We start from the raw sequence: 9,147 nt of genomic DNA, 5'->3' as shown, positions 1-9,147 counted from the left end.
CTACTTGGTTAGATAGCATAGTAACCACGTCAAGGTTGAAAACACTGGCTGCTTTCATCGACTTTGTTCTCATAACTTGCCACTGATAATTATTCAGTGACATCTCCTCAATAAATTTGTACGCCGCCTCAGGTGTCTTATTATTTATAGTTCCTCCAGCAGCTGCATCAATCATTTGCTGAGTTAAAGGATTCAGGCCATTATGAAACGTTTGAACCTGCAGCCAAAGCGGTAACCCATGGTGAGGGCACCTTCTCAAAAGGTCCTTGTATCTCTCTCATGCATCGTAGAGTGTTTCTAAATCCATCTGCACAAAAGAAGAGATATCATTACATAATTTGCTTGTTTTAGCCAGTGAAAAATATTTTAATAAAAACTTTTTGGTCATTTGTTCCAAAGTAGTGATTGACCCTCGTGGTAACGAGTTCAACCATTGTTTAGCATTATTCCTTAACGAAAAGGGAACCAACTGAAGGCGAATGGAGTCATCATAAACGCCATTAATTTTAAAGGTATCACAAAATTCTAGGAAATTTGACAAGTGAGCGTTGGGATCCTCGTCTTACAAACCATCAAACTGAACAAACTGTTATATCATTTGAATTGTGTTAGGTTTCAGTTCAAAATTATTTGCAGCAATAGCAGGTCTAACTATACTTGACTAAGTTCCTGTTAAATTAGGTTTAGCATAATCATACATAGTGCGTGGAGCAGGATCCTGATTTACTGGATCAGCAGTAATCGCAGGAGGTAGCGAATTTTCTTAGTTTTCAGCCATCTCCTCGGTTGTGGTTGAAGTGTCATCCTCTTGCTCATCCTCTATGTATCTTAGGCTTCGCCTTATTTCTCTCCGGTTTCTACAAACTGTACGGTTCTCACCGTGAAAAAGTAGTGGTCCTGACGGGTTTCTTCTGGTCATAAACTAGAAAAACCTATCAGAAGAAAATAAATGAAGAATTAGAAAAGAAAATAAAAATCTAAATTGCAATAAAAGTAAAATGGCTAAAGTAATAAGAATCAAGTGTTCCTAATAACCTAGTTCCTTGGCAACGGCGCCAAAAACTTAATTGCGTGATATTCGTAACAGGTTTTAAAGATGTATAAATAAATCGTTCTTGAGACTAACTTATAATCACGATTAAGGCAAGTGTACCTATCGAACAGTAGTATAGCTCAGCAAGACCGGATTGTCGAACCCAAAGGAACTATGAGTACAAGTATTTACTTCCTTTTTATTATCTAGCCTAAAAATTAAGAGGTTTGGTTATCTAAACTAATTTCTAACTAAGAATGCACAAATAGAAAACTCGGGAAAATACTTTTGGGAAAATTCGATTGATTGAGACAATACCTAAGGAAAAATCCACCTAGACTTCACTTGTTATTTGACTTTGAATTAGACGATTTATTCATTTGACTTCATCCGTAGAAATCCTTAAGTTATATTATTATCTTTCTCAAGACTAATAACGTCTAACCCTAGGTTGAATAATTGAAATCTCTTTCTAATTAACACCCTAGAATTGCATTAACTCGATCTATGGATTCCCTTATTAAGTTTCACCCTAATCTGGCAAAATCTTATCACCCTATCTCAAGGCGTGCAATCAACTTCGCTTAATTATGACAAATTTACTCTTAGACAGGGTCTATTCCTCCTTTGAATAAGAGCTTAACTTGAATCAATATCCTGGAATATCAAAACAAGAATTAAGAACACATAATTAAGAACAGGTCAAATATTTATCATACAATTCAGATAATAATAACAAGATCCGTCTTAGGTTTCATTCCCTTTAGGTATTTAGGGGTTTAGTTCATACTTATGAAAGAAAACATCTCAAAAGCATAAAGGTAACAAAACATAAGAAAACCCAAAACTCCTGAAGGAACTTGAAGGGAGATCTTCAATCTTGATGATGAATCCAGCTTCTAAGATGGATCAATCGGCTTTCCTTAAGTAATTCCTTGCTTCCTACCCTCTGTCCCCCTCCTAAGTGCCTCATCAAGTGTTTAAATAGGCTTTTGAATGCCTAAGAGCCCTAAAAATTGGCCTTTTCTGAATAGGACTAAACTTGGGCTCAGCAGGGACACGCCATGTGCGATTACTCTAGCCCGTGGTCAAGGCTAAATAGCCACGGGCGTGTGGTCTACCAGTGTAAGTCGTGTTTCAATCCTGCCAAATTGACACGACCGTGTGACACGCGTGTGAGGAAGTCCAAGCCGTGTTGTTTTCCCATGTTGGTCCATTTTCTCCGTTTTCGGCCCGTTTCTCGCTCTTTTTACTCTCCTATGCTCACTTAAGTATAAAACATGAAATTAAAGGATTAGGAGCATCGAATTCACCAAATCTAAGGAGAAAACATCCGTAAATCAGCTATGCATGAGATTAAAATATGTATAAATTACGGTTTATCAATCGTGGACTTTGGCGCGTTCTCAAAAATAGGTGTGTATTCACGCCCTTCTTTGTTGGAAATCAAAAAAAGCCGAAAAGCTGAAACTTTAGCATTTGAGGCCTCACGAGCATGCGACTGCACGTGGGGTAAATCGATCCCAGAAACCATAGGCGATAGACTGTAGAGGCTGCCACGAGCATTCTCGTGTACTAAGCCTCGATGGGCCAAATGGGCCCAATGGGCCCCGTAGGCCCACTTGTATAAATCTAACTAATAGGTGGGAAGTAGTTGGGCTTGTCATGTCATTTGCATGGCATAGGTCGTTAAGGGCTTCGTTGGGCCGAAATGGGCTCGAGGGCCCAATAGGCTCGTCGACCCCACACCAATTAAAACCACAGTAAATGATAAATTTTGGACTGGGCTATGTAGGTCACATAGCGTAGCTAAATTTGGGCTAAGTGGGTACACGATCGTGTAGGCCCACTTGGGCCAAATAATGGGTCTTAGGCCCATTTACACCATTAGGTCTGTTTAGGTTACTTAAGTTGCTCGAGGCGACTGTGGACCTTTCGCGAGGTCGATTATCTATACCGAGACCTCAGAGGGTAAAATGACCAAAATACCCCTGAGGGGTAAAAATTACTATTCTACCCCTAATGGGTGAAAATGACTGTTATACCTTAGAGATAGCTTAATTGATGAGTGTATGATATATGCATGATCGTATTTGAGTCTAAAACCTTGAATACACGAAATATGATGACATGACATACTGCATTGGGTTGGGATTCTGATTTGGAGGAAGTACTATTCTGGTGGCTTTGCCACGTATTCTGACATTAGTAGCTACGCCACGTTTATCGCTATTAGCAGCTTTGCTACGTTACTATTAGCAGCTACGCTGCGATATTCGTGAGTTGGCTAGGTGGGTCGATTTAATCCCCACATGGTGAGTTGGTTGATTTAGGTGGTGAGCAGGATGGATTGGGTTAGGTTGCATACGTGTATTGTGATTATACTGTTTTGGGCATAGACCCACACTGTTACTGCATAGGGCTTAGGCCAAGATTGTACAATTAATGAATAGGGCTCAGGCCCAGATCGTTACTGTATGCACTGTCACTGTTGACTGATAGGGGATTACATACTAAGTTTTCGTAAACTCAGCCTTCTTTTAACTGTGCAGGTAATCCCCAGCCTTAGACGATTTGGAGCTGCAAGGGACTCAGTGGTGGCCACATGTCCGCAGATTGGTTGTTAATAACTTAATTTATTTAAGCTTTCATATTTGGGTTTTAGTTATGTAATAAGGCCATTTAGGGGTTTTTAACTTTTAATGGGCTTTTGATTTCTTATATTAAACTTCTAGTCTAGGAAAACTTGAGTTTTCAAACTATTCATGATTTTTGAAAGAACACGAGCTTTAAACAACAAAATTTTCAAAAGAGCTTCTGCGATTTAAGTTGAATTAATATCTCAAAGGCAAATATTTTGAGCAAACGTTTGTGATGAGATGATTTGCTAACCCCGTACAAAAGGTTTTACTTTTAGAAATAAACTTTTACCAGCAACTCGATTTTTGAACGACACTTTGATGCAACACACCAGATTCGACCATAACATCTAGGCCGAGTTTAGGGTGTTACATTTAGTGGTATCAGAGCCAGGTTATAAAACTCGGCTGTGGAATGGGTTTTTGTGGATTTGAATGTTAAATGTTGTGGTTGGTAATGTGGCACACTGAGTCACCGACACTAAATCGGTAAGTTTTTTTTACACTGATTATTGTTATGAACTGAAATGTATTACTGAAGACTACCATAGGTAGTAGAATTACACTGAAAATTTGTAGTTAGAGTAGACTGAGATTATAGAAGACTGAAAACTGTTAACAAAATCTAATTGCTAATGTTCATAACCTATTTTTAATAATTATTGAAATTATAAACTGATTTATAAGACTTTAAAATAGACAATTTGCTATCGATATGAGCACAAGAGGTACTCACAGAAGGGGTACATAAGGCCGAGATAGAGGCCGAGGTAGAGGCCGAGGAAGTGCTAAAGTTGGGTCTTCAGCATCGGGCCACATGCCGGTTAGGGAGGCACCAACCTCGCCAGTAACTGAGTCAGGGTCTTATGACCGAGCAGCTGGGGATGATGCTTTATCTCAAGTAATGCTACGAGTTCTTGAAAGGGTTGCTGAGCAAGTACTAGATCTGTAGGCCGGGGGTCAATTTTAGAGCGACTCTAATCTAATGGAGCAGAAATCTTCAAGTGTGTTTCGGGTGTAGCCCCGAATGTGACAGAATATTGGTTAGAGCCTATCGAGTGAGTAATGGATAACCTTTACTGTACTTCAGAGCAAAAATTAAAAGGGGCAGTGTCTTTATTGCGTGATGAGGCCTACCAGTGGTGCCACACTGTGAGAGAAGGTACCCAACCTGACCGTTTGACATGGGATTTCTTCAAAGCAGCCTTTTCAGGGAAGAATATGGGCGCAAGTTATGTAGACGCCCGAAGGAAGGAATTTTTAAATTTGACTTAGGGGAATAAAATCATGGCAGAGTACGAGGCAGAATTTCTTCGATTGAATTAGTATGCACACGGGATAGTTGTAATTGAATACGAACGCTGTGTGCAGTTTGAGGATGGCCTTCGGGACGAGTTACATGTGCTGATAGCTCTGTAGAGGGAGCGGGACTTTATTACCCTTGTGGAAAAAGCAAAAATTGTTGAGGAAGTGAAGCGCTCTGAGTGCCAGAACTGCGAGAAAGGTAGAGGCAGAAATAAAAGGAATTTTCGACCATCGGGTTCTTCTGGAAGGCCTCTAAAGAGGGCAAGGTTCGATGGGCCAGTCCGAGTGGTTCCTGGTATTATTGCAAGATCGCAACCTTGCGCCGATTGTGGGATGCTCACCAGGGTGAGTGTTGGAAACGAACTGGGGCATGCTTTAGATGTGGGTCTATGGATCATCAGGTTAAGAACTGTACTTAGGGGTTTACTCAGATGCAAGATGCAAGCTGTATGATAGGGTCATGTTTAGCCTGTGAGAGGTGGTCAACAGTCGCCGAGAGGCCGAGGTCAGGCCAGAGATGGAAACGGGTTTGGTCGAGGTCATGAAGCACCAGGTAGAGGTGCTGGAAACACTGAGGCGAGACAGCCAGCCTTGGTCTATGCTGTTCATTGCCGAGAGGATGGGGATGCCCCTAAAGTCATAACTGGTATGTTCCTGATTTATAATTTACCATACACTGCTTTAATTGATATTGGGTCTAGACACTCGTATGTTGCGTGCACTGTGTTTGAGACGTTGGGTATTTAGTCTAAAAATACAGTTAGTGAAATGACTGTGTTGGGTCCACTGGGACAATCAGTTAGGGTGAGTAAGTTGTTCAGAGATGTGCCCTTAGAAGTCCAAGGGATGGTCTTTTCGGTAACTATGATGGAACTGCCATTTAGGGAATTTGATATTATATTGGGCATGGATTGGCTAGTGAAACATCGTGCGAAAATGGATTGTGCTGCTAAGCGTCTGGTGTTGAAGTCTACGGAGGATGAGGAGGTGATGGTGATAAGAGAGCGAAGAGATTATTTATCTAATGTGATTTCTGCGTTAAGGGCCGAGAATTTGGTTCGCAAAGGTTGTGAGGCGTTCCTAGCATATGTTAGTATTTTTTATTCTAAAGGTCCTTCTGTGGGAGATGTCAAAACTGTCAAAGAGTTTTTGGATGTCTTCCTGAAGAGTTTCTGGGATTACCTCCAGATTGTGAGGTTGAATTCAGTGTTGAAATCCTACCTAGAATAGCTCCGCTGTCCATTGTCCCTTATAGGTTGGCACCGAAAGAGCTGGTGTAGCTAAAGGCTCAAATCCAAGAGCTATTGGATCGAGGATTCATTCAACCGAGTATGTCTTCGTGGGGAGCATCGGTGTTGTTTGTAAAGAAGAAGGATGGATCCATGCGCATGTGCATTGACTATCGTCAATTGAATAAGCTGACTATCAAGAATAAGTACCGTTTACTGAGGATAGATGATCTGTTTGACTAGCTGTGAGGAGCTATGGTTTTCTCTAAGATAGATCTTTGGTCTGGGTATCATCAGCTAAATGTTAAGGAGGCTGACGTGTATAAGACTGCGTTTAGAACTTGTTATGGTCATTACGAGTTCTTGGTGACGCCGTTTGGTTTGTGTTTATAGATAACATCTTGGTGTCTTCAAGAACTGAGGAGGAGCATGATGCACATCTTCGTATTGTTTTGAAAGTTCTGAGGGAAAAGTAGCTTTATGCAAAGTTCAAGAAGTGTGAATTTTGGCTGCAGGAAGTTACATTTCTGGGACATGTAGTGTCGAAAGAGGGAATTAAGGTGGATCCTCAGAAAATTGAAGCTGTAGTGGATTGGAAACCACCAAAGACGGTATCTAAGATTCAAAGCTTTCTAGGTCTAGCTAGGTATTACAGATGTTTTGTTGAAGGATTTTCATTGATTGCTGCACCTTTAACTAAGTTACTGCGTAGAGGGGTACCATTTAATTGGACTAATAATCAGCAAGAGAATTTTGAGAAACTGAAGAATGTTTTGACTAAGGCCCCTATATTGATACAACTAGAGTCTGGGAAGGAATTTACTATTTATAGTGATGCGTCGCACATTGGCTTGGGTTTTGTGTTGATACAAGAGGGTAAGGTGGTTGCTTATGCATCTCATCAGCTCAAGCTTCACAAGACAAATTACCCCACTCATGACTTGGAATTAGCTGCGGTGGTGTTTGCACTGAAGATTTGGAGACATTACTTATACGGTGAAAAGACGATTATTTACACAGATCATAAAAGCCTCCAATATCTTCTTACTCAAAAGGAGTTGAATCTTAGGCAACGAAGGTGGATAGAGTTGCTTAAGGACTACGATTGTTCAATTTAGTATCACCCTGGTAAAGCTAATATGGTAGCTGATGCACTGAGTCGTAGCATTGTATATGATTTGAGAGCAATGTTTGCTCGTCTCAGCCTGTTCGATGATGGTATCTTGTTAGCTGAACTGTAAGTGAGACCAATTTGGATTGATCAAATTAAGGAGAAACAGTTGCTAGATGAGTCGCTAGCTTCTCATTTTCGACAAGTTGAGAATGGTGAGACCACAGATTTTGGGCTAAATGAGAAAGGAGTATTATGCTTCCGTGGAAGAGTATGTATACCGAGCGATTCTGATCTGTGGCAGTCTATACTGCAAGAGGCGCATCGTAGTCCATATGCTATGCATCCTGACAGAAACAAGTTATATCGAGATCCTCGTGAGCTGTGCTGGTGGCCAAGGTTGAAACGCGAAGTTACTAAATATGTGAGTAAGTGCCTGACATGCCAACAAGTTAAGGCTGAGCATTAATTACCTCCTGGGTTACTACAACCAGTTAAAATTCCACTCTGGAAGTGGGAGAGGGTAACCATGGATTTTGTGAGCGGGCTACCCTTGACACCGACTAAGAAAGATTCGATATGGGTGATTGTGGACCGATTGACTAAATCTGACCATTTTATACTGGTCCACACAGATTATTCGTTACAGAAACTGGCCAAGTTGTATGTAGCTGAAATTGTGAGACTGCATGGTTTACCGGTTTTTATCATATCTAATAGAGATCCTAGATTCACATCTCGGTTCTGGAAAAAGTTACATGAGGCTTTGGGTACAAGGCTGGATTTCAGTACTGCGTTCTACCCTCAGATGGATGGACAGTCAGAGAGGGTGATTCAGGTACTGAAAGACATGTTAAGAGGTTGTGTAATTGATTTCAGAGGTAGCTGGGAGGATTATTTTCCGTTGGCAGAGTTTGCTTATAACAACAACTACCAGTCTAGTATTCGAATGGCACCGTTAGAGGCGTTGTATGGTCGTAGGTGTCGTACTCTTACCTGTTGGATTGAGCTGGGTGAGCGGCGAGTTCTAGGGCCAGAATTAATATCTGATACAAAAGATACGGTGAAATTGATTCGAGACAGGTTAAAAGAAGCATCTGATAGGAAGAAGTCTTATGCAGACTTGTAGCGTAAAGGGATCGAGTACGCTGTGGGGGATTATATCTTTCTCAAGGTCTCACCATGGAAGAAAATTTTGAGGTTTGGGTGGAAAGGCAAGCTTAGCCCTTGGTTTATTGGACCTTACTAAATACTTAGGCGAGTGGGACTGGTCGCGTATCAACTTGAGTTGCCTCCAGAGTTGGATAGGATTCATGATGTGTTTTATGTTTCAATGCTCAGTCGGTACCGTTCTGATCCCTCGTACATTGTATCAGTTGAGGAAATCGAGGCTGAACCTGATTTGACTATCGAGGAGGAACCGGTGCTGATATTGGATCGTGATGTTAAGGTATTAAGAAAGAAATTTGTTCCACTGGTCAAAATGCTTTGGTGTAATCATGGTTCAGAGGAAGCCACGTAGGGACCTGAGGAGGCGATGCGGCAGCAATACCCTCACTTATTCTGAAAAGTAAATTTCGCGGCCAAAATTTCTTAAAGGGGGTAGAGTTGTAATGCCCCGAATTTGGGCCTAGAAGTATTTGGCCTTGAGTATAGGTTCGTAGGGAGGTTGTATATAAGTAGTTAATTGTGTAAGGAAATAACACAACTGTGTATCTGCTTTAGTGGTTAAGTTCTCTGTGAAGTATCTGAGAAATCTCTGGTTCAAACCTGGGCTTTAGCAAAAATTTTGGTTTTAAGTGAATAAAACCCTGGACGCTTGGATGATGG

At 41.1% G+C, this 9,147-nt stretch overlaps 1 non-coding gene across 1 annotated transcript; it reads left to right on the top strand.

The window, feature by feature from the left end:
• Positions 1 to 233: 233 nt before the first annotated feature.
• LOC121230934 (small nucleolar RNA R71) lies at positions 234 to 340 on the top strand. Its single transcript, XR_005929006.1, has one exon. It is a non-coding gene; the product is annotated as a small nucleolar RNA R71 (small nucleolar RNA).
• Positions 341 to 9,147: the final 8,807 nt, after the last annotated feature.

The sequence above is a fragment of the Gossypium hirsutum genome, chromosome A06, assembly GCF_007990345.1.
Source record: "Gossypium hirsutum isolate 1008001.06 chromosome A06, Gossypium_hirsutum_v2.1, whole genome shotgun sequence".
Lineage (NCBI taxonomy): Eukaryota > Viridiplantae > Streptophyta > Magnoliopsida > Malvales > Malvaceae > Gossypium > Gossypium hirsutum.
The sequence above is the reverse complement of the archived record's forward strand: the minus strand, read 5'-3'. Positions and strand labels throughout refer to the sequence as shown.